This window comes from Hermetia illucens, chromosome 1 (assembly GCF_905115235.1).
Source record: "Hermetia illucens chromosome 1, iHerIll2.2.curated.20191125, whole genome shotgun sequence".
Taxonomy (NCBI): Eukaryota; Metazoa; Arthropoda; class Insecta; order Diptera; family Stratiomyidae; genus Hermetia; species Hermetia illucens.
Genome location: NC_051849.1, coordinates 66,058,423 through 66,084,307, shown reverse-complemented (window position 1 = coordinate 66,084,307; position 25,885 = coordinate 66,058,423). Strand labels below are relative to the sequence as shown.

The 25,885-nt window shown below is 40.5% G+C and overlaps 1 protein-coding gene across 2 annotated transcripts in view; it reads left to right on the top strand.

Annotated features, from left to right (window-relative positions):
* LOC119655166 (cadherin-86C) overlaps positions 1 to 25,885 on the top strand; it is a 784,156-nt gene that overhangs the window by 512,406 nt on the left and 245,865 nt on the right. The window lies entirely within an intron of this gene.

Genomic DNA, 25,885 nt, shown 5'->3' with positions numbered 1-25,885 from the left:
AAGAAAGAGAGCTCCAGTTATGGTTACGTAAAAAGACCCAGCCTTGTGTTTGCTAATACCCTTTCATATGAAACACATAGTTTCCGTCTAGCTGGGATCAAATTTCATGGTTGCATTAACAGGCGTGATTTAAATATCAAAACTTTCTCCATGGGTATAAAGGATTTTTCAATGCTTGATTTTTGATGGCTTACCCCTAAAATCGCCAAATAAATCAATACATTGGCGAAAATATTCCGGATGTGAATACTACTTATTGCGAAACGCACATTCAGGTTCAGTCGGTATTAAAGGCGGATACAGGGTAAATATCGCTACCATTTACTTGAAAAGAATTCAATTATGCCTCAAAATTTGCGAGCACTGCGCTACACTACGCTCATTCGATATTCAATCAATAAACTTTCCAATTTTATGTTTCGTCATTGTACTCGAGCAATTTACAATCAATTGTCTACTCAATTTGAATAGATAATACTCAAGCGAACTAGACCCATTTAGGTAAAACACAGAATCCTATTCAAAATTTCACAGTTATCCGCTGCATTTGTCTATGGAAATGGATCTTTCAACTGGTTTTTTCTCCACTCCACGGTTCCTTTCAAGCCAACCTCGAACATTTGAATGGTATTCAATTCAGTGGTTTTAATTAAACAAATGGAACTAGGTATCCATACATGCCTGGGCACAAAATGTCTGCTCGCGCATGCATATAAGCTCCAGGCATTAGTCGGAGTTCAAGGACCAACCTTTCAACCTCACCTGGAAATTCATTCAATATTTAGACCACAGATAATAGATCTGTGGCCAGATGTTCTCCGAGCCCATTAGGTCACTGGGTTGGCAGCCAGTGGCCCGGTTCATCGACAGCTGAATGATGCCTCTGCCCGCAAGACTGTACCTCGATATTCAAGAAACGTTTAAAGGCATTCAAAGGTAATGCAAAGAACCTTTGAATGATGTAAACGTGCTGATGGCACAGCATGAGGCTTCCCATGGAATGGGTATGGTGGCCGGCAAAAATACAAACCCATTGAACTAATTCTATTGGAAATCAAATTGCTGCTTCTGAATGGTATTCGCAAGCAATGACTAAACTTAGTAAGCATCTTAAGAAGTTGTTCACTGTCTTTTCAATCTAGACTACAGTGAAACTTAGAAATTGTTATTTTGGTAGGATTTTCGAAAGTATTGTGCCGGGGAGAGTCACTTGGGTGTGCCTTTTCTTTTTGTAAAAATTAATAGAAAATGTAATTGGCTTTAGTTAATTAAAGTTTTAAAATAATTAGAGAAGAGATAAGAAATGGGGAACATAATCATCAAAGTCATCCTTTTGCCAGTTCAATACAATGTGGGCATTGAAAAAGTGAAATGCTTTCTGTTTTTGATATCGTTTTCCTATGCAGAAATTTGGGAGCTCCAAGTCACGAAGCCAAAAAAAAAATAAAAGCAATTTCCAACATTTTTTCGAATATCAGATCGGACACCACAATAAGATATTGGAATTCTAAGATCTTTTAGAACAAAGTCGAAGTTGTTCCACCCACCAGGTTTTTCCTGTACTGCTATTTGGGAGTAGCACGTGGAAAGTGGCCGTCCTTATTATTTTAATTGATTGATTGATTGATGTTGGCCTCGTATCATCATAGACTTGCACCCGATACCCGTGAGCAGAAGGCGGATAGACGACTGGAGGAGTAAGGCAGACTTCTCCAGAATGGTGAATAAATAGCAACTATATAAACTATATTTCAATAAACACAGTTAAAGATTACCCTAAGGTAGCTTATGGGTATGTGTGTATGTAGTGGGGGAGATGCAAAGCTACTAAGCACTAGGGGTCCATTGTACTTGATGGCCCCGTCTGAAGGAATATCCCAGATTCATCAATGTATCGCATGAATTCCGTTAGTGGATGTGATACTACCCGGTGCAGTTGGGGCACATCAGCACCAAAAATCTGGTGGCTGATGCGCCCATGGGCGGGGCACTCACACAGAAAATGTTCAGTGGATCCCACTTCCTTAGTCCAGAATAAACAAGTATCATCATCTTCTTTTTTTTCAATGGCGCGACAAAATCGGCCTTGGCCTCCAAAATAGACTTCGTCAAACCATCTTGAACTTCCGATCGCGTCCTCATGTTGGAAAATTTCAGCAGCTTTTTACTGGTCTCGTCCACCGAGTCCTCCCACCGTTTGCGTAACTTTCCCGTTGGGTGGCGTCCTTCGGGTGTATCTTTGAATACCCTGATTTGTAAAGCAATGTTCACGTTCAAGGGCTAGGTTAAACAGCATGGAGGTGAGTCCATCTCCTTGCTGTAATCCGCACTTCGTTTCGAAGCATTGTGTTAGCTCGCCAAGCACCTTAACATCGGATTCAGCCTTAATCGTCAGTTCGGTCATTCGTACCAGTTTTTCTAGTAGGAGGAACCCACGCATGATACAATATAGTGTTTCTAGTTTAATGCTGGGAGGGTATTCACCAATGAATTTGTCTCTATATGGCTCAAACCGAGCTTAGATGATTTTCTTCGGGATTTCGTAGGAGGTCCACAACAATAAAATGCCTTATTAATTGTTACAAGTAAGTCTATCTTCTTTTTTGTGTATAGGACAAATTACGCTATTGCGCCAGTCGTCAGGTAATTTTTCATTTGTCCAATTTTTTGAAATAACTTTTTGGAGGCGATTATCCAAGCAATATCCTCCCCTCTGTAATAGTTCAACTGGATAACACCCAATCCCTGGGCTTTGTTCAATTTTTGGTCGCACAAGGTTGCCTTCACCTCTTCAATAGAAGGAGGTTCGACTGATGTGTTGTTCATAGCTTCCGGGTACGTCAGAGCTGTACTTCTCGCTGGCGCTTCTACTCCGTTGAGCTGCCTCTTAAAGTATTCAGTCTTTTCTTGATGTCACCGGGTTTACCTAGGATGTTTCCTTGGTCATCCTTACAGAGACTTGTCTGCGACCTATAGCTTTGTACGAAATTTTTCACCATACGGCTTTCATCTCGTTGTCAAGTTTTAATATTCTGTGTTTGTTGCATTTGTGCTGTTTTTTCCTGCACGTCCGCTTTGCTACTCGCCTGAGCTAGTCGTAAGTTTCTTGTTTTCCCTTTATGGGTCGTTGTATGTATTTACGGTAAGCTTCTTTGTTTTTATTGATTTTATCACGACATTCCCCGTCGAACCAATCATTACGATGACTTTGGTTTAGAAGCCGATTGTCTTTTCTGCAGATACTTTTACTCCATCTTTTAGCCTTGCCCACGTTTCTTCGACGCCGAGTTCGGCTATTGATAAAGTATTGAAGTAGCTGTATAGCTCTGTAGTGTATATAGCCGCTATTCGCCTGTCTATAAATTTATCAATGTTGAATTTGTGAGGGCTGCTCTGCTTCGCGTGGTATTTTTTCTTTAGTCTTCACTAACATGTGGTTAAAATCACAATTGGCCCCAAGTAGTGACCTTGCATCCATAATGCTGGTTGTAGCACATTTTTCAATAAGGACGTGGTGAAAATTTATTGAATGTGCGACCAACTGGCAATGCTCATATCCTTTTGTGAATGTCGCGATGTGGGAAGCAGGTAGAGCTAACCATCATGTTTTTACTGCTAGCGAAATCAATAAGACACTTCCCGTTGTCATTCGTATTTTCATGGCGGCTCTAATTTCCAACTCTTCCTCGATGAGAATCCTCTTAGAAGACAATGTGTCATAAACTCGTTTAAGGATATTATAGAACTGGTCCTTGACCGCATCGTCTTTCATACGTTAAAAAATGTACTTTTGATACGGATCGCACACAGTCGTTCACTTATTGATTTAAAGTTAATGATTCGATCTTCGAATTTGGTTTCCACGATAAATGACACTTCAGGTATCATTTTGGAAAATTCTTATTCCGAACATATGCCCAGGTAGTCAATTATGGCCAGTCAGAATACCTAAAATAATTCTGCAAGTGCACCTGCTTTTCGACAGGATAAACTTCGCCGTACGTTTGTTTGGTTTCTTGAGGAAAAGTTTGGTGTGTTCAGTAGCATTATAACTCTGCCACCTGTCATTATGGCAAACTCATTTTTAGTTTTCGATAGCCGCATGGGCTAACGCAGCTGGCACCTCAATTGCTGGTTCTGGTACCGATATGGAGGAAATTGAATCCTCTTTTGATAAGACATGCGAGATTTCATTTCCCTCTATACCGCAGTGCCCAGGTACCCATAGTAGTGCCCCCGTATTGAATTTGTAAACAGAGATTAATTGATTTCTACATTCCTGAATAATTTTTGAAGCAATCAAAAGACTGCTCAACGCCCTCAATGCAGCTTAACTATCGCTACAGATCGCGATGTGCCTGTCAATCCTTCAGGTTGGCACTCTTAGTATCGCATACACTTCAGCCTGAAAGACCGTTGCACATTGTCCCAAGGGAAAAACCGACTTCTCGTTTTTATTCGAGGGGTAGACTCCTGCTTCAGAACCCTGTTCGGTTTTTAAGCCATCAGTGTAGAAGACACTAGCATATCCTAACACATATTCTTCTGCTTCATTCCAGTTTTCCCTACATTCTAAGATAACTTCGTATCTTCTACCAAACAGATGAATGGGGATGTGAAAATCAGAAGGCATTGCGAAAATTGGATTTAGTTCTCCGAATAACTTTACCAATGTTCTTTACCCGGCACGTCCATTGTTTCTCTATAGATCTAGTCTATGATCTGCTCTCATTGCAGTGCTCTAAATAACCAAATCGAAGGGTTGCAAATTGAATTGTGTAGTTCTTTGCAATGTGCGTAGTTTATAGCGAAAACTCTTTTGTTTCCTCTTAATCCACTACACTACGGATGCCTAGGCGAATATCGGCTTAATGATAACAACATATATCCCGAATACTACCTGAGGCCTAAGTCTCCATATCGGGACAAAGGTCCGCTCATAACTTGTGAGAGCTCGTTTTATCTTTACCTTTACATCTTTGTTCCAAAAAAGTTCCTTGTCTAGAAGAACTCCCCGATATTTCACTTCTTCGAAAAGTGGAAGCGTTGTACCCCTCATCTCTGGAAGGCAAAGACCATTCTGTTTCCTTCTTCTTGTAAATAATACCAGCGTGGTTTCATTTGGATTTATTGGAAGTTCATGCCTCAGGCACCTATCAAATCAATGGCGCATTGTGAACTTCTACATACCGCTCTGATATCTCGTTTATCAATTAGCACAGCTATATCATCCGGATAAGCTTGAGTGACAATACGTCAAATTTTGCAGTTCGCAACATACTGCAGTCGATCAGTATATTCCAAAGAAGTCGCGGTCGAACACTGCTTCAGGGCAGCCTTTCGCTGCTTCCGTTGTTAAGTCGTGACCAACACCCAGTTCAGCACACAACAATCTCTGCGTTAGTATAGCATAAATCCACTTAATTAAAGTAACTGGTATATAATGCTCTCTGGCGGCATCACAGAGCTTTTGGAAGGGCGCATGTCAAACGCTCCTTCATTGTCTACGAACACCCCCATCGTGTGCTCGCCTTTCAGAGTTGCGTCCTCTAGTTTGGAAACCAAAGAGTGAAGAGTAGACCCCCACTTTCCATGCTAGTAAACGTTTTTAGTGGGTGCAACCTTAGCGCCTTAGCCTCTTATATTCACGCTGCGAGTTCTGGAAGTCTATTCAATCTTTATTCTTATTGGTTTTGCAAGAACGATTTAGATGTCGTCTGGTTGATTCCCGGAACCTTTTCCGTTCTAGGTTCCACCCCATAACCGTTTTACCACTCGGGAAATAGGACAACCCTCTTCAAAGTACTTTAAAAGTGAGCGATTCAGATCCTTCCTAATTGATCCTCTATCGCCAAAAGAGTCCTTAGTCGCCTAGGGAGCTCCACTCTACCCAGAAGCTCATTGAACTTTGTCCAATCGGTTTTGCTGGGATTCCGTCTTTGTATTACAGACTGTTCGCCTGCGATGATCAGATTGAGGCTACTTGATTCTGCATGCACTGCCAGATCCCTTAGTTCTTGCGTCGGCGAAAAACGCAGAAGCAACTATGACATTTGTCCTCTGCCATTAACCCGGTTGACCGGAACAAAGTCCTGGGAACAGAATTGTCTTGTAGTATCTGCGTTTGAGGGCATGCAAAATCCTTTCTTTCTTCATTCTTTGCTCCCAAACCGGAAATTCAATTGATTGTATGCGGCATTTCCTCTTTTCCTGCAACATAGTATCTTATATCCTTTCAACCATTACCTTTCCCAATTCGTCAATGGCATCTAGACCTCACAGTGATACAATTAATTAATTTTAAATTATTCATTTTAAACGATTATATCGGTGTATTTTGCCTAGCGATCAATGAAGGCAATAGAAAAATAGTTATGTACTGTTGTGAAACAGCTGAATGCATGCTGCAGCCTGGAATTGTTGTTTTTGCGCACTAAACCAATAATTTTCGGCCATTTTCCGAACAGAGGAATATGATACTTTGTGTGTGGCGGTAGGCGGTGTTGATCATAATACTGGGAGGCTTGAGAAATCCAGATTCAAATTGGGCTAAGGTGAATATGACATCGTTTGGTTCAGTCCGCCCGCCACTGAAGGAAACTATGCAGTCCATTTTCCCCTTTCTTGTGCCCCTTTACCGTGAACGGATTCGTTTGCAATTTATATAGAAAACTAATAAAGCATCCACAATAGCAGGAAATTTGCAATATTTGTCCTATTTTTACGAATATCTATCGAATCAAAGTAGTACAGAAATGCAAGTTCTGATTTTATCCTGCTCTATAGGATGTTCTGGTGTTAAATTTTAGCAGGAGTATGATTCAAATGTTACATTGCTTATGCATTGATGAGCGCGGAGAAATGCATAGCATTTGAAACTATTTGGATTTTTATTGGGAAGTCAAATGGGAAGCGTTAACGGCGCACATAGATTGAGTACCATCAAGGCGCAGAAAGGACACTAATTGCACCGCTATGTGCTAATTTGCAAATCTCTTAATAAACATGATGCCTGTGATTTCCACTTCATCCAGATTTTCAGATTGCGGACTATGGCAGGCCTTTTGGGGTTGAGAGCATTGTAATATTCCCCAACGGATCAGTCGGTTAAATGTAATTTATGAATATTCTGGTAATCCTGGGAATAGATTTCTGCACCGAGAAGCCCACTGTATAAAGCTTGTGAAAGCGTGGGTCTGGCTACTGGTTGTGGTTTGGTCATTATTGCCCACAAACCGAAGTGTCGAATCCACTCTCGCCAAAGGGCCTCGATACAAAGTTGTTCAGTCATGTCTTTATTGAGATTTAGACAATACCTGAAACTGTGCGAGTCTCGCAAAGAGCCGATTAAGTTGAGATGATTATGTAAAAGTGCTTGGCGAACCGAGGGGTCACGCCTACGCCTTTTCCCATGGATTTTGTTGTTTTACTTCCGACGTGTGATGCATTCTCTGGCCCAAGAATTAATGTCCCTGTTCATGTACGGCCAGAAATATTTCACGATGAGTAATCAATTCGTTGTCCGAATGTGTGGAAATCAACCGGAATATATAGTCTTGGTCCCTTTTCTGAGGTCACGCAGTATATAGTGGACATCGAACCGAAGATAGGAAACTCCCTAAATAAGTATTATATTTAGAGTTAGTGCTAAGGTTCTGAAGAACTGTGTCATCCCATTGTGCCGCTACAATTGCCGGAAAATACACGGTAACAGGGATGTTGACGGCTGCAATACGTAAGAATGTGTCACGCAACTACGTTGCCCTTTCCAGACACGTGCTGAACGTCGGAAGTGTACTGGCTCATAAAGCTTAAGTGCTGAAATCGGTAAGGGGACGCTTTGTCGGGACAGCCTATCTTCAAGGGAACACCAGAAGCATTTTATTCCGAGATACGCGATTGATAACTCACCATCGTAGGTGCTGTAGTTTTGTGAGGCCGGGTTTAGTTGCTTGCAAAAGAAGAGCGACGCCTTGCTAACGGAATGCCAGAAGTGTTGTTTGTACCAGTTGTTTTTTGGTGGTCTCGAACGACTGGACGGCCTCTGGGCACCACGCAATCGGGCGGGAGTCTTTGATATTGAGCCCAGATAGGCAAGCGCTAATGATCGATTGATATACGGAGGCTCGTGAAGAATACACATACAGTGTATGAACAATCTGTGTGAAGTATAGTAAAAGATGATCCAAGTATTCGTATGAAACCCAACAACTTTCTGATCATTTTTAACACTCTCTGGGAGCTTCATATAGTGACTTGATACTTGCTGCATTCTCCGAGCTGTGAAATGGTCATGAAAGCAGCTTTGAGGTTAGTGCGGCTCCTTATAATCTCGGGCTTTTATCCAGTTCCTTCGATATCATGCTGCTAAGTAGCTTCCATCAGCCAACGGTAAATATTTTACGAGGTTCTCGGCTTCACGTGTCAGATTAGTTCATAGATACCACTATTTTTCGCTGGCGGGAAATTTAGCTTGTAAGTTATCTCGGAAAATAGATCGTGGAGTTGATACCAGATTAGGCAGTTCTCATCGAATTTTGAAATTTCAATTTTTGACAGTTTGATTTTTTTTTTACTGTTTGAGCTAGTTGTTGGGCAGTGGCAGACTTAATAGATAATTTTGTTGGTCGAATCAATTATTAATGCGAACTATGTATTATACCATATATTTGGATTATATATGTGTTCTTCTTTTCATCTTATAATTTCCCAAGAAAGAATCATCCAGATGAAAAATACACCGGACTTTAGATAGATTATGGCAGCAGGCTCCAATTCTTCGATAATTTTCTTTACCTCAATCGCGGCATCCTGGTTGATGAATTGTTCAACTCCAGGTAAGCCGTCTTGCCATTTATTTTTTCTTCTCTCTCTGGTGCAAATCTCAAACGCGCCACTTTAGACAATCAAAGGCTCACTCCATTTTGCCGAATGTATGCCCGTCAAATATTCGTCACATTTGGGTTTTGGCTGAAAGCTCCTTGACAATGCAGCTAAGACCCTCCAGATGTTTGCTCTCTCCAACTCGAGCGAAAATTACAAAAAAAAAGAGCACGTTGTGAGCATAATGCATAATGGTTCCTGAAATATCGGTATTTGCTAGACCAACAAATAACACTTGCGAAAAGAAAAAGCAAGTTTTAATTATTTCAGTTAGATCAGCAGTAGATTTAGGAGTTGTCTCCTGGATGTGCGTAACAAGAGAAGTTTTGCCATTGACTTGAAAGGGATTACCCTCCCATGATTGGTTACATTCGCTAGCGTGATGCGTCCAGCACTTCTTGCGGGGTTAGAGAGCTGCAACCCCCAAACTTCAATATCGACCGCTTGTAATGTTTGACCACACGCTTGCAAGTAATGGTGAGCATTTGGCTGCCATCAAAGTTGCTCTTTTCTCGGGCGCTACGCAGATTGTCGGCCACGTCACCAGTCACTGTAATCTGCGGGTACATACTGTTTCTCCAACTGGAAGAAAAATCATTTCGACCATCAATGCTCTCACAATGAAGTAAAACCGCTGGGTTTGACGATCTCCCCCAGAGTTATTTGTAGCTGCCATGGCAGTTTCGGCAGAAAGGCTATTTCCCCTCGTGCAAAGATCTTTCCCTGATAATAGGAGGTAATGACCGTTAAAATTTCAAAGACGCTCGTTTGGGTGTGACAGTTTGAGGGGTACCTGCGTGCTCCACACCGTCGCAAAAATAATAGCCAAAATAATTGTGGAATGCATCAAAGAACATCGTGAAAGCTTGATCGACAGAGAGTCGATTCGTTTCCACTCTGTATCTTTCTGTGATTGGAACAGCGCGCTGAGTTTAGATCTTCACTTCACCGGTTTTTCACAGATTTCCAGAAACCTTTCGATAGTGCGAATAGGAGTATATGGCTTGCTCTAGGCAGGAGAGGCATTTTGGGAAAAACTGATAGCTGTCACGTGATGCAAAGAGGTAAAATCTCAGAAGATTTTGGAGTCTAAATCGAAAGTCCGCCAGGGTTGCATCTTGCCTGCCCTTTCCAGAGAACATGTAGGAATCGATTGAAATACCGAGGAAGTGTGATTTCTGCTAAAGGTTGCATAGAACTGGATGTTGCCCGGTTCATTAACAGCCCTATGTAGATCCGCCTTCGCTGCCAAGAAAAGAAAATGCAGTTATCTCAATATCAAGAGTTGAGACTGTTCTGTGCAAATGTTCTTTGCCATATGGGAATAGCACATAGAAAGTGATCCCACTGTTACTCAAAACATCCACCCGTTCGATCGAAAGGCAAAAGCGGCAGTTAATAGGGCACACATTAAGGAAAGACGACAATTACATTACTGGCTACGTCATGCAGTGAAGTCCATTCTCCCAAGTTGACCAACGAGTGGGTCGAACCAAGGTCACTTGGCGCTAAATATGAGCGGCCGAGCGCAGGCGTCTCATGAAGTGGTGAGGGAGTTGAAGCGCATTTTAGATAACCGTGATCGATGGCGCGTAGGAGTGGTTGACACGCTATACTCTACCAACTGGTAAATGACAACCATATATGATAGTTCTACCGTTGCAGTAGTAAAAAATCACTAGATTGTTTTCAAAGTTGATTAACGCATTAATTAACGAAATCCTTTTTTTGGGACTTTAATATATGAATTTTGGCACACATTTCATAATTGAAATTTTTATAAAATATAGTAATGAGGAGAGGATCCGATAAATCTTAGCAAATAACTTCTTTTAGATTACATATGGACCATTTTCATGAGAGCTCAATGTGTTTTTACAAAATCATTTACGTTTATAGTCCCATAGTCTCAAGCAAAATTCATACCTCAATGAGAACTATCAACCGCTAAGTAGAATACATTGTAATTGTGTACTCTTTAATTCACTAAATGGCGGTTCTAGGTGACCTTTAAATGACCCCAAATTGCAGCCCGGATAACTGGAAGTGTGAAGCTGTTGATTAATAGTCGCGCTACATTTGATTAATGTAAAAGTGAACATTTTCGCAACACAATGTCTTGAGAGATCTTATTTTTATTTCTTCAGATCTTGGTCTCAATCTATTCCATTTGCCGGTCGTGAACGCTTCTGGTCTAGCTTAATTTAGAGAAACTTAAGAACTATGCTGGCTAAATTGAACGAAAAACCACAATTTCTCTCAGGACAAAGAAAATAGGAAATGGGCCAGGTCTAGTTGGACCAAACTATTACAAACCAATAACCTGGAGCATTTAGCACTCGTAAAGGTTTAGTTTCTACTTATCCATAGGTGCCAATAGGTTGGAATGGCTCGCAAAATTCATCTCAATTAACTTACATATGCATGCGCGGTACAGATTCGATTATTGCACTGCTGAGTAAGTATGCTTAGCGGAAAAGGCATTATTTTCAAGCAGAAATGGTGAAACGACACCTTAAGGGGTCTTCTGTGTGGTACACAGTGCGAGTGTTACAAAATTAATATTCATAGCGTAGTGAAGTGTTGAGTGAATCGAAATTTTATTGCCTGCTAGGGAGCTTAGAGTTATCATTTACTTACCAAACTATCTACAACCCTAATTACTTGTTGAAACTTACGGGGAAGGGGTTCGTACCATAATTGCGGTTGCCTAGCCATTGGGTTGTGAGGCAATAGGAAATCATTTAGTTAATCTCTCACCAAAAGTGTTTCCTGGTCTTAAAATAAGTTGTAAATATGGAAATAATTGCCGCCACCGATTCACTTCGATATTCTTCATATTTATGCTACAAGATAATGCATTTTCCATTGCTTAAATGCATGAAAAGCCGCTTTCCTGTATAAAATTAATAATCTAATATTCGCACCTTGCCTGGTTCACCTGGCTGAAACTAATAAACTGTTTTTAGTCAGATATTTCATGGCAAACGATTCAACCGGAACTTCCTGAATGACGCGAAAGTCGCATAAGTTTCGTAGTTGTTGCGGATATAAGGTGTCGATTTTCATTTGTCTGTTTATATGGCGATATTTGTCTGTTTACTCACGAAATCTCATTGGTTGTTTGAATTAGATAAATACACAATGTTTGAACTACTTTAGGTGGAAAAGTGATTATATTTTATCTGTTCGAACAGCACTACCTTCCGTTGTAAGTGTAGTAGGTGGCCCAACCTACTCCGGAATTGATAAGCTCGAGTAGGTTATACAAAATGACTCAGGTGATTCAATAATCTCTAACACTAAGTATACTTAGCAGAGAATCAACTGGTAGACTCCGAACCAACAAAAGTAATTCGAAGGAATAATTTCCATTCAATGGATGTGCATACGTGCAAAACCATGAATTATTAATTCTTTGAAATGTATTCAACCGCCATTAATCCTCCTCTAAACCTAATCGGCATACAGCATCCACTTAATTTCGTGACACTCTTTAACAATAAGATTTCAGCAAGTTTCCATCAACCCATTATCGCTTCATTACGGTTTGTACAATATTTCCATTACAATAGTTTATTGAAATCTGTGTAACTGAAAGCTTAGGCCATTAATAAAAACAATGCGATTTCGATTACAACAAAGTAATCAGCAAGAAACAAATTGAATTCAAACATTGCGAATGCGAGTACATCATCATCTAAAAGTGCTCGTAAATTAACCGGACCAGATGCATTCGTTTCGGGTACTTTCAGCCGCTGTGGCCTTCAGCTTTCTAAATAAACATTTCTTCAGAAAGTCCAATTACTTTTGTATTGTTTATAAAGATCTTTGCACGAAGTCTCCGTATCACCTGCTTCGTTTTTGTTGGAAAAATAGCCTTTTCTCATCACCTGTTTCCTCTGATTTGAACTTATGTTAACTGGATTTTCAGCTGGTGATTTGGAACTGATCACGTTCTTTCCAACAATCGAAGATTGTTATTGAAAGTGGCCATCATTGAATTGATCTGATTTAGTTGATTATTTGGTTATTAGCCGGCAATTTTCAAAATACGATTCAATTGCCCAAATCAGTTTGAAAGAAAAGTGTTTTCTTTTCCGAGTTTCACTTTCCATTTAGATTTGTGGAATTGACTCTGGGCAATGGAGTTAAAATATTTTCTTCACTTTATTTATTATCTTTGACTTCATTTTGTTAGAATATGCCAAGGATTGTAATGAATATGACTATCAGTGAGAATCAGATAATCGTTAGCTGCTGTCAGCCAAGAGGGAGGAGACATGACTCACTTGCGAGAATTGACTGCAGACCTTTCACCCACACTTATCTGTTTCGAAACTATTTTTTCTTCACTTTTTTTTATTAGGTTAAAACTCGCTTGCATAACAGCAACTTTAAATATTTTAAAAATGATTTTGTTTGAAAATCTGCATCCAGTTGATGTCGGACCAGCTCAATTGGAAAGAAAATTTTCTTCCACATTTTTAATCAACGCTTTTTTCAGTGCTAAATATCAGAATTTTCAAAAAAGTGAGTGACGGATCCGGACTTATATAGTGCCCCATTCATATGAGCCCATTTCGTTGTGGTATTGGTGAATTGATATGTGATGATCGCGTCATACACGTTGTAGAATGCACGAAATATAACAAAAATTTCAAAGTTTCACCTGCTATAACTTCAAACTTGACCAAATTGTGCCTTATGTTATCGCTTATACCAGTGCTTTCTAGGATGAACTTAAAGGGGGGTTGCCGAGTAAATTTCTAAAATATGGACTTCACTTTATTTGCACAGATATCGAAACCAGATAAATTTTGAGGCTTAGATTTTGTAGAGTTGAACCATTACGACTTTTTCAATTTTTTTTGGTTGAATAGGTTCTAAGAGACCTGCATCATTTTCTTTTTGATTTTGAATCCTCACCCCTCTATCTTTCACCCAATATCAGAAACAAGATCATTTGCGAAAAGCACTTGTTGAGCCGTTAGATTTGGTATCCCACGTGATCATATTAGGTGAAAAAAAATATGTATCGTGATAATTATTTTAACCGTTTTCGAGTAAATCGGGCGTAACAGACAGACAGGCATCGAATTAATGTTAATAACATTTTTTATTTACGCAAAACCTTAAAAAGGGCTGGGGAGAATCAGATTCTTCATGAATTGAATTTTAAGATTTCACTCGATAGTCAATTATTCTCTCTCAATTATGACGTCAACATCTTATTTCCATGTCTTAAGATAAATTGCGCGGAATTGATAAGTTTGAGCTGCTATTTTAACACTAATAGGAGGATCTTCATAGCACTTGGCATGAGTATGCTCGATACTGCCCTCTATACGGGTGCAATTTAGTACTCCTGGAATGAACTTGAAGGGGGTTTTTCAGTAAATTTCTAAAAGTTGGTAATATACTATTAATAAGTTTATTGGATCGGAATGGGACATATTTTGAGGTTTAGATTTCATAAATGCTCATTATCCTGATTTTTTTTCAGATTTTTGGTTTGGCTAGTTTCCGAAAATGAGGGAAAATGAGACAGTTAAGTGTGCACATTTTGTCTCTTTACTCGCGTACTTTCCAATTCACGTCAAAACTTCGGAAAGTACTAATCGAGACGTTTTATTTGATAGCCCGCATGACTATATCATAAATATAAATTTCATTGGGATCGGTTTAGCCGTTTTGGAGAAAATTGTGTGTGACAGACAGACAGACAGTGAATCGATTTTAATAAAGTTTTGTTCTATACAAAACCCTAAAAAAACTAACTCCCTTTCTCCTAACCCTAGAATTAATTTACATTTGCAATTCCAAATTTTATTTTAATTTCTCAAGCAGTGCAACCGAATAATGTGATAATGTACATTAACCCCATTTGTTCGTACCTACATAATGGAACGTTGTTGTTGTTTTCGCAACGCAACATTCCGGCATAGCGAAGGGTTCACCGTGTTGTTGAGGCTATGCTTTAGCCGTTCTTTTGTTTCTGAGCAAGGCATGGGGTGTTGTTGGTGTCACTGAGGCGGCATAAACTTTAAGTTGAAGGCTCTGTTTAGCGGAATCGTGATGAATAGGACCGGGACCGGCTAATCGAAAAGACAGCTGATGAGCGGCAGATTGGGTGGGAGATCGTTTTTGCTTGAGGAGGAGATTGAATTGGAGTTCCACTGTGGTGACGTGAGAGAGCTGACTGCTTTCGAATTATTGGCGGATTGTTGGTGTTAAAATTTTAAATTGTGACGATTATCGGGAAATCTTTAGTACCTGAAGTTAAAATAATTCCACTTTTATAATTATTCCCCGAAAAGAAGTGTTGTGCGCACTGCGACGCTTTTTCTGTAGGTTTTGTCAACGGCGTTTCTGAAAACGGGTCCTGGAAATAATTGACCCTTTCCGGACCCTCGCACTCACACAGGAGGGGCATTCCGGTGAAACTAATAGCTATTATCAGAACGACGGCGCAAAATGTCATGCGCTGCACCGAGGCAAAATTTCAGAGGATTCTGAGGTCCAAAGCAGAGTCCGCCAGGAGGAATTCAACAAACGATGACATCTTTCCTCAAACACCTCGACTACGTTGAAGACATATGTTTGTTCTCTTGCCGGATCACGAACATTGACCAAATGGCTCTAGACTTGGAACGAAAGGTAAATAGAGTTAGACAGAAAAAAAACAGGACCAAACGTCTCATTCTGAGAGGTCATCGCCTTCTTCCTATCTGCGGGCAGAGCATCGAAGGCTTCGATCAATTTGTATATCTAGGGAGCGTGGTTTCTACAGACGGTGGCTCCGAACCGCTTTGGCCACCCTGTTTAAAATCTGGAAATGCAGTTATCTTAACACCAAAATCAAGTTGAGATTGTTATGTGCTAGTGTTCTTCCTGCGTTGTTATATCGGAGTGGCATAAGAAAACGCATGAACTTCTGGCGGTCTCGGAAAGTCGGGGGAGAGCTGAAACGCGGTAACCGCGCACGATGGTACGTGGGTGTGCTTGGCCCCACCAAGGGATGAATGGCAACCATTAGACTATGAAGTACGTTCCCTCTTGAGTAAAATTCTAAATTTTTATATAAACAGATATGCATATTTTGGTTTTCTTGCTAGTGTAATGTTACTGACCCTTGACAAAGACGTTTAGGGCTCGTGGTTTTGAAGAGGGCAAAATTGCGAAAAGAAATTTCTTTCTTAAAGCTGAGTAGTTATATATATAATAGTTAATTAAATTAAATTTGAATGGTGGATAGCACCAATCGTTTGCGTATTCCATAGAATGGCGACTATATCGTTTACTGTTATACTGTTTTTCGTAAATAGAATTACAAAGCTTGACCTGCCCAACAGAATCATAATTTTCCACTCCCCCAAACATTTAATCCCAGAATTTTGGAAACTACATAAAATTTCATTTAAATGGATATGTTTTTGATTGCAAAAGTTGTTTGTTACAAATTAATCCTAATGTTGAGATACAGCTTGACCACTTTTAAAATAAAAACTATTATAAAATATACACACATATCAACTTGACATACACAGCAATTTAGATCATTATCCTCTAAAAATTGCACGAGCTCCACTCCACTTTCTTATTCATTATCCGCTGATTTCTGATAAAAGTATCTGCTAATTTGAATCAGTGGTTTCAATTAAACTAATATTTTCCAAAGCCGCGTTCATTTCCTCTTTGAGTTATTAAAATTAATCTGCTCCGAATGGAAATTACCATAGTTCCAACTGAAATATTGACCTTAACTCGCTATAAGTCTGCAAAGTACTACCAGCGCCTGATAGCAAATCATATTTCAGTATATTCGCTTTCCAGGAGGAAATGACTGTATCGAATGCAATAAAAACTATATCAAATGGCCAGCTCGGTCTTAACAATTTACCTACAGCGGAGCGTTGTACTTAAGTGCCAATGTTTGAACTGAGGAATTTTCTCTGCTGTCGCTTCAAAGCTGATTAGTATTACACGACATGCCTCCGATTAGAATTACATGACAAGCCTACCCATAGTTGGTTACTCACTGCATGTTGCTTGCATCTGGGTATGCTATGTGACATAAAATGCTAGAATGTGAACATAAATTCCGTCATAGTTTTGAAATCAGTTTTTTTTTTCGGTGGAGGAAATGGTTCAAGGTAGCATTCTTTTCTGCATGCTTTTCTGACCAGAGATCTTCAATGGTCAGAACCGTTAGTGTCGGTGTACTGTCTATTGTTAACTGGCGACAAGCAGTCGTTACCAAATTGATAAGCATCTCCGTGCATTTAATTTTTAGTGTTTACAAAACTGTCTACATGGCGAGATTATTGAGATGACATCAGTAAACTTTATTTGAGTAGAGTGGGCCATCATCCAAAATCGGTACGATTGTAACTGAAAATATAAAGAAGAGAATTACCCCCCGCTTCCGTAAAATGTCATTTTGTCGCGCGACTAAACGTAAAAGACATTTACCGCAAGCCCCAATTTTTGCTGCTGAAATTGCTATCATATTAATTACGGGAGAAGTCATTGCACCACTAAATAAGTCGGGAATCAGGAACCTCGGCGCTTGAGTGTGAATATTTTATATGTGCACGACCGGTTTCACTTGTGCTTGTAGTGTTTAGGGGTGCACTAAGAAAATATAAAAAATGTCCTCTATCTAAAAACTAAAACCTCCCTTAAACGCTTAACCTGAATGGCCACTAATCAAGTTCGAATTAAAGCCTTTGCAGTAGTTGTTATTGCAAAAAAATGTTATATGATGAGTACTTTCGACTGATAATTTTGACTTTGCTAGATACATGACTTTCACTGGAGGAGAGGTCTAGAGTAGTTGCTCAATAATTTACAGCTATACAAACAGACTCGCCATGTGAAGTTTTGAAAGTTTCTAAACTTTTTCGGATAGATGTGATTACTAATAATAATAATAATCCTTGGCGCAACAATCCGCATAGAATCAGGGCCTTGAAGTATGTTAGAACACCTCATTCAAGACCGTAATGGTACGCTATAGGATTACAGTGCCCTGTAGGTGACAATGTGGTCAGTATTGCGCTCGCCCGAGATTATTACCCTGATTTGACTCAGGTACTCATTTACAGCTGAGCCGACTGGTATCAGACGTCAATTTACGATGCAAATTCCACTGCCACCAGTAAAATTTGAACCGCGACCTTCCGTACGACAACCTTGTGCTATCACTACTCACCTATCCGGACACAGTGATTAGTGTTAACTTAAATTTGAAAAAGTCGGGAAACCTCAAGCTGGACGCTTCAGGTATGAACGATTTTGTGTATTTCTTTTATAAAGACATTTGAGGGTGCATTTGTCCCATATATGCATATATTATGTGAAAATATCCACATTCAGGTGATATTGCTATTCAAAGTCTTGCATTTGCAAAGAAGCAACAATTTTGACCTATTATAACTTTGTTAGTAGTAGTGCAATTTCCACAAAACTTGGTAGGGTCATACTCTATGTTATATCCTGCATTATTGCGAAATCTAGAATGAACTTAAGGGAGGTTTTACAGGCAACTACTAAACATTATAATTATATAATATTATTAATTTTATTTAAGCGGATATCGGTATGGAGGGTATTTCGGAGCCATATAGTGGCAGCCTCTCGATGTTTTCAAACTCTTCGGTAGGGTAGTTTCAGAGAAATGAAATGATCACTTTCAACCCCTCGCACTCCCCAGCTTTCCAACAAATGTCAGAACTAAGACCGGTTTCAGAAAATACCAATCGACACCTTTCATTTGATACCCCACATGACTATATTTTTACACCCTCCTTTTGCATGGGACCTCTCCTTAAATTTGACGTCATTGTATGCGTGTGAGATCACCGTTCCCACCTTTCCACCAAATTTGGTGTCAATCGCTACAACAATCTCCGAGAAAAATGCGTGTGATGGACAGACAGACAGTAAACCGATTTTAATAAGGTTTTATTTTACACAAAATCTTAAAAAAAGAAACAAGTTAATTTGAGGTCGTAAAGTTTTTTACCAGTCTTAACTTTGGAAACTTTACTCTTAACTTTATGACTTGTGGCTTCGTTCATGGAAGAATCAATCCATCAGACGCTGCCTTACCTCTACCCTAAACGGCCAAAGCTAAAGCAGATTTTTGTTTTGGAAATTGAGGGAGTCCTAAGCCACTCTCGGCCAGTTGGGAAGCAACTTATTTCGAAGGTTGGGACCAACTTAAGCCTGAGTTTTACTAGGTGGTTTTTATCCTAATTATAATTCATATACATATCGTATTTTGAATCTACATAAGGGAGCACCTTATAGATCCTTCAAGCACGTTGCTTCCAGGGCAGAGATGCGGTAGCATCTGATGAATTTTTCTGCCCTGGACGAAACCGTAAATCATTTGATTTTTTTCAACTTCGGCGCTTGCCCAAAAACGAGGGGTCCGTGAGCCACCATCATGAAACTGGTGGTTCACCCGGCCCGCAATCAAGTAGCTGGCGGACTTAGAAATCTTTCAATTCCCAAACAAAAATCTAGTTTACACTTAACGTTGGGTATTATAGTGTTTAAAAGGTGCACCCTACTAAAACTCTTTCAAATGAATGAACTAATAATAAAGACAATCGAGAATGAGGAAGTCGCATAAGAAATGGAAGAAAAGTGGCGCAACGGATCATCGAAAGGAAAGCGGACATTTCAATTGACGAAATCGCGCAGATCCTTGGGTAACATTGTGTGACAAAATCCGCTCGAAATCAGCACTCATGTTCGAACAGAAGCAGCTGAATTATACAATGCTGAATTATGGACATCAACTATTCACTGCGATAATGGAACTATGGATGGACAAATATTGAATAATTATAATAACTTTTAGTACAAATGAACTAATGGGACCAAGACCAAAAAATCCTTGGATTTCGATTGATTGTAACATTCCAGAAAAGCAGAAGTTGCCACATTTTCATGACAAGATGGGAAAAGACTGGATTTTCAATAAGATAGCGATCCTAAGCATACATCTACGTTAGTTCAGAATGACTGAATGCCAACCAAGTTGCAGAAATAACCTAGCCTCCTCAAATTTCTGACCTCAATTCTGTTGAGCATCTTTGGGAAGATTTAGACCGACGTATATGATCCCACGTCTCTAACGTCGAACTACACAGTCTGCACTGGTCGATCCTGCACTCCGCTCTTTCATTATGAGATTTTTATAACCTCGGCCGGCGACCACGTCGTCCTGAATGGCACACATAAATCGCATCCTTCCATCTCAGCAAAGAGCTCCCCGTTCCACAAATGCAAATCGACAAATGGCTGCCAAAGACAATTCACATGTTTACCCTGCATTACCTTCGACTTCCATTTATCGATCCGCTTTTGGTCTGACTTCACCCCACTCAGAGGATTGGAAGATCGATCGATCTTCAAGTTAAGTGGAGTCAGGCTGCAGTCTGACTTACAGACAGCGGCATGCAAACGGCTCGCTTGTTCTTTGCTGTAAAAATAAGCGCGGAGTGGGTCAACTTGGTGGCAATGTTGTGCCGCCACGTTAATCATTCCCCAGCCTCCGATGTCATGGGGCAGGTTCATCCGCTCCACGACTGAATTGGGATGATGTATTCGGAATTCGGGCCTTCTGACTCCTATCCGTCGCAGGACGTTTTCTTGATCGGTTTTTCTCCATATTTTATTGCAAAACCATGCCCACTGGCATCATTCAGTAACCATGCAAAACCAATGGGGACTCAAAGAATCCCGCTGGAAGATGCCCCCCGTATATGCGGGTATGCGGGACTCTGTCTGCCGTGATAAAATAGAATTTATTATTGCGCTGATCAGAGAAGCGGAAGATGACGCAGAACGCAATGAAGAACGCACTGCTCCTCCAAGTAGACGAGAAATCATCTCGATCATCAATGCATTCAAATTGAGTAAAGTCGCTGCGCTTGACGGTGTCCCCGCAGAGTTATTTATCGCTGCTCCTACGGTAACAGCAGATCTACTGCACCACTTTTACATATCATTTTGGATCTTTTGACAGCGTGAGCAGGAAGTGCATTCGGTGTGCTACGCAAGAGAACCATTCCAGAGAGCCTAATAGTTTTTATCAATGTCACATATGGTGGTGCAAAATTTCACATGCTGCATCGAAGTAAAATCTCAGAGGAATTTGAGGCCCAAAGGATCACTTTTTTTCGTCTGTGGCATTCTTATTGCTGCATTGTCTGGAGAACATTGCAAAGTTTATTGGACTATGGCATCTTCCCTTAGACGCTTCGATTACACTGGTGACCTCTATTCGCTCTCTCATCGGTTTATGGACTTTGGCCAAATGGCTCCGAATTTCGAAAGAGGTAAGTAGATTTGAAGTGAAGAAAAAACAAACAAAACCAAGGCTCTCAGTTTGGTGAGGCATCTCACTCTTCTTATCTTAGTTAGTGAGCGTTAGTGAGCTAAGTATCGAATGTGTCGATAAATTTGCATATTTAGGAAGTAAGAGTAAACTGAGATTGTTCCATGCTAGTGTTCTTTCTGTGACCGCACTGATACTCAAAAGCGGGAAATCTTCGTTATCACTTGTCTACGTCGTTTCATTGGAGTACGCTGGTCTGATACTATCTCAAACGAAAAACTTAGTTGGCACAGTCCTAGCGCTCGTACGCACTGTGATCGGAAGATGGAAGTAGCAGTGGATTGGACATCAAGGGCGACAATTACTTTGCTGGCTACGTCATATCGTGAAACCTACTCTCGTAAGATGGCCGACCAGTGGGTTACCCCAAGGGCACTTTGCACAGAACGTGGAGTGCGACCTAAAAAATTACTGAGGGATTTGAAGCGCATTTCGGCGAACCGTGAGCGATGGCAATGATGATGAAATCCGCGCACGGTTGTTGTCAGCCAACAGAGTCTATTTCAGCTTACAGAAACTGTACTGTACAAGACAATGATCTTGCCAGTCCTCATGTATTCCTCGGAGACTTGGGTTCTTAGCAAGAAGAATTGCGAACTCTTGGCCGCGTTCGAGAGAAGAATACTCGGAATACGGGATCTCTGGAGTTCCTTATTAAGGCAGGCCTAGACCGGATACCGGTTGTTGCACCGTTCATGACGATGATGATGTGAGCGATGACCCGTAAGTATGGCTGACGCACTATACCCCACCAAGGGGTAAATGGCAACCATATATAATCGAGTCATCGACATTGGGCAAGAGCTCTGTACTTGATGACCAGCGAAACCAAAGTGGTTAGTCTGGCTGGTCAACATGCTCTGGTCAGAATATTGAAAGCGTGGGACGATTTGTATATCAGTAAATATGGTTGCCATTAGCCCCAGTGCTCTATCAATATACCTCCACTCCCCACGATTTTCCGAGAAATAAACTTCTACTCCACTTTTTAAGATATTCTGTAAAACAAAACCTTACTAAACCTTATTATTGTCTGTCTGTCTGCGACACGCACTTTTCTCAGAAACGACTGCACCTATTAACATGAAATTTGACAGAAAGGTGGAAACTGTAAAATCTAGTGAGTAATATCGCTCTACGGACGAGGTAACTAACTAGTCCATTTCCTCCCGCTTCTACCGTAGACGGGCGAAAATGCCGAATGATTTTTTTCCACCACAAAATTTCAAATAATGCGCTCTGAGTTGGGTTTCCTTCTTGCCCTGCGCAAAGTTTTTGTATCACGAGGCGTATGTAATTGCATTGGAGCTTGTAAGAATAGTGGTTATGGCCATGGTCAAAAAGGATTGTATACTTTGAGCGGCTTTCTAGCTTGTTTTCATTTTATTTCATTGGAATTTTCCAATATATTCGCAAAGAAGTCAACTGGTTGTATATTGTGGACGATGCTTATTAGCTTGCAAAGCATTATTCTTTATACCTGGATAAATCCGATTGGTATTCGTCTCACTTCGTAGCCTCTTTAATGACGAAACGTATGAGGGATACCACAATAGGCACAATAGGTTCCAGTGAACGAGTCATTTAATCCACAAGAATGAGGATGACTCAGCCCGGAAAGTCTACATAAAAGGGCAACATCTATAGTAGAAAAAGAATTCGTAGCAGACCCTGCTTCAGATGAAGGGATGGCGTAGGCCAGTACACCAGAGCGCTTTTAGAGATATCAAATTAATGGGCTTTGGCGCTAAACCACGACATCTGGAGTTCCTTACTAATGCAGGCTGAGATTGGATACCGGTTGTTGCGCAGTTCATCATGATGAAAACTTGCCTTCATTTTCATTCTTCTCCTATCTACGATTTTAGTATCCAGGTAGCTACTCAAAGTGGATGCGGTCCAAAATTCGAGAGCTACCTTTTGGGTTTTTCCATGTTATACATGTATGTTACTGTCGATTTTAACCGCATGTGCTCATTGTTGTTAATGGTGTTTATTCAACTTGATTACTTCTTCAAGCTATCATGGGTTCGCAGACTGAAAACTGTCCAAAGCATTGCAATTTGCCTCCCTTTTCCAATTCATGGCCTATCCCCATTACAATCACCTGTAACTATGAAACTGGGTGAAAAAGCGGGGAAACGAAGTGGGGATGGTATTAGTGAATCTATTGGTGATCAGCGGTTAAACAGAAAAAAACCTTTTCTCCGTAGAACGTAGTACGGCTTCAACATTGACAAAATGGGAGGAATCGAGAACTAGTAAGCTTGAGCAATTAATAAAAGTGGACAGTAAAAATCAGGAAAAAAAAAGATTTTTAAGAAAGAAGATATGTCCTATGCTGGTATCCTTCGGAAGGTGAAACCAGACTCAGAATTGATAGACTTAGGCGGTTCATTGTCCCCCCATGGAAGAACCTAAACGAAACTTATCACACGAGAGGTTATATATATATGTTGTGCAAAAGGAGTAATTTAACCCTGTCGGAATAGAATAGACTATAATCCAAATGATGAAGGAGGTACATGGAGGTACACTGACTGACATTATTAGCCATTATTAGTCGTTAAACTGATTACCGCTAGGGAAGTAATAATAGGTTGGGAATTGTTCCGACTCAAGGGGCAAATGTAAAGGGATGCTTCTGATGTCTCGATTTCCATCATTTCACAAATCAGCCTCAACTATATCAAAGCAGCTCTCACAAATCATATCTGTAAACGCCGTGATATGGTGCCGATATCTACAATTGTGACGCTCCTCCTAATGTAACAATAGCACAATACCAGGAGACAAATAGGGAGCTTGGCTTGGACGCTAGAACTTACAACCCTCAAGAGATTGCCGGCGCACGGACCGTAGATGGAGGAACTGAGTGACGAACGCCAGAGGCCAAATCCTACATGGAACTTTTGTGGGTCCAGACTTTATACCAGACGATCAAAGTAGAGGGCTAGATAGTCAACTGAACTTAACTCAGTTCTTTGCGGGCAAGAGAGCCAGGGGGCGATTGAAGACCCACATTTTCTACTAGGCTATTTTCCAAACATTCTACGCAGAGGAAGTGGCAGTCGAGGGTGCAATAAAAATTAAAAGAAACCAGGAGAGTTGACTGGTTCATCAGGGTTTTTACAGAGGGGCCATTCTGGTGGTAATTAATTTGCGACAATAAAATATTCAGAACTGAAGACAGAATAACGAGATTTCGTAATAGTGTTCAAAAGGCCATGGGGAAAAGTAAACAGAATTGCTGAAAGCAGCTATAAATTGAGGAAAATACGAACCCGTATCGCGCTGGCTACAAGATTGTAATAAATATACTCTTGAGAAAAAATCAGCCCCAGTGACATCCACAATTATAATTCTTTTCCCGTATATGAAGAAAATCGACCTCCACCAACATATTAAGGACAACAAGGATCCGTGATTGGATTGGTTTCCAAAAGAAATCCTGGTGTTGGTGCCAAAAACAGGGCTACATGATTCATAAGCATATTTGAATCATACATGGTTTTCCCCACAGAGGAATGGGCAGCGATTGGGTTAGCGCTAGATGTCTGAAATTCGGCAAAGTACATTTGGATTAAAAGCACTTTGGCTAAACTGAGGGTCTCTGGTTACTTAGCTCGGTTAATTTAAAGTTACATCTCAGTGGGGCGTCACTGGTATGTAACACATGATGGGCCAAAAGAGTGCATTATTGCAGCAAGTGTTCTCCATGGTTGGGGACCTTGTGGAACGTAATATATAATGACGTACTTGGCTTTCGCGGGCTACACCAAACATTCTTGATTGGTTTTGCAGCCGACTTGACGCTGGTTGTAGTTGCAAAGCACCCCAAAGACCTGGAACTTTATGGAAGAGAAACCATTCATGCTGTCAAATCATGGTTACGAATGGTTAAACTGGACTTGATCGATGAAAAGGCGTAAGCTGCCCTTGTTGTCAATCGCAGAAAAAACAATACTGTTATAATACGGACTGGTAACGTTTCATCATTAGATATCTGGGAGCAACGATTGATATGGAATGGAGTCTCAAAAGACACTTAGACGTGGTGTGACCAAAACCAACAAACATTAATTCAGCTCCGACAGGGATGATGTCTAATAGAGGAGACCCAAAATATAGTCACCGGCGAGTTATCGTAGTGGTAGGGACCAGTCGCTGTGCAGCGCGTATACAATAACATCGGATGAAATAGTGTATGTCATCATAACAATGAATGAGGCGCATTATCTCTACCAGAGAAGCGGGCGAATCTGTCCAAGGTCACTGCGGATTTTTCAAAAAACCACTAGGAGAAAGATCTATAGAGCAGCAAAGGTGGGATAATTCCCAATTCACACTCAGTTGCAACTTGATACTAAGGCGTCTTTCTACGACTTCCACCTCTACCCGTCAAAAAAGGAACAATATATCCTTTCTAGTTTATTGTAAAATAGGTACTTTGGCATCTTTATGTGGTCATTTTACTGAGTTTTAGCGTTTTAAATAAATACAGCGAAAATCTTGATGAAGGGGGCAATCCCTCGGGAATTTTTAAGTTGGACTAATCCATCAGTGATGAAATGGTGATGCAAA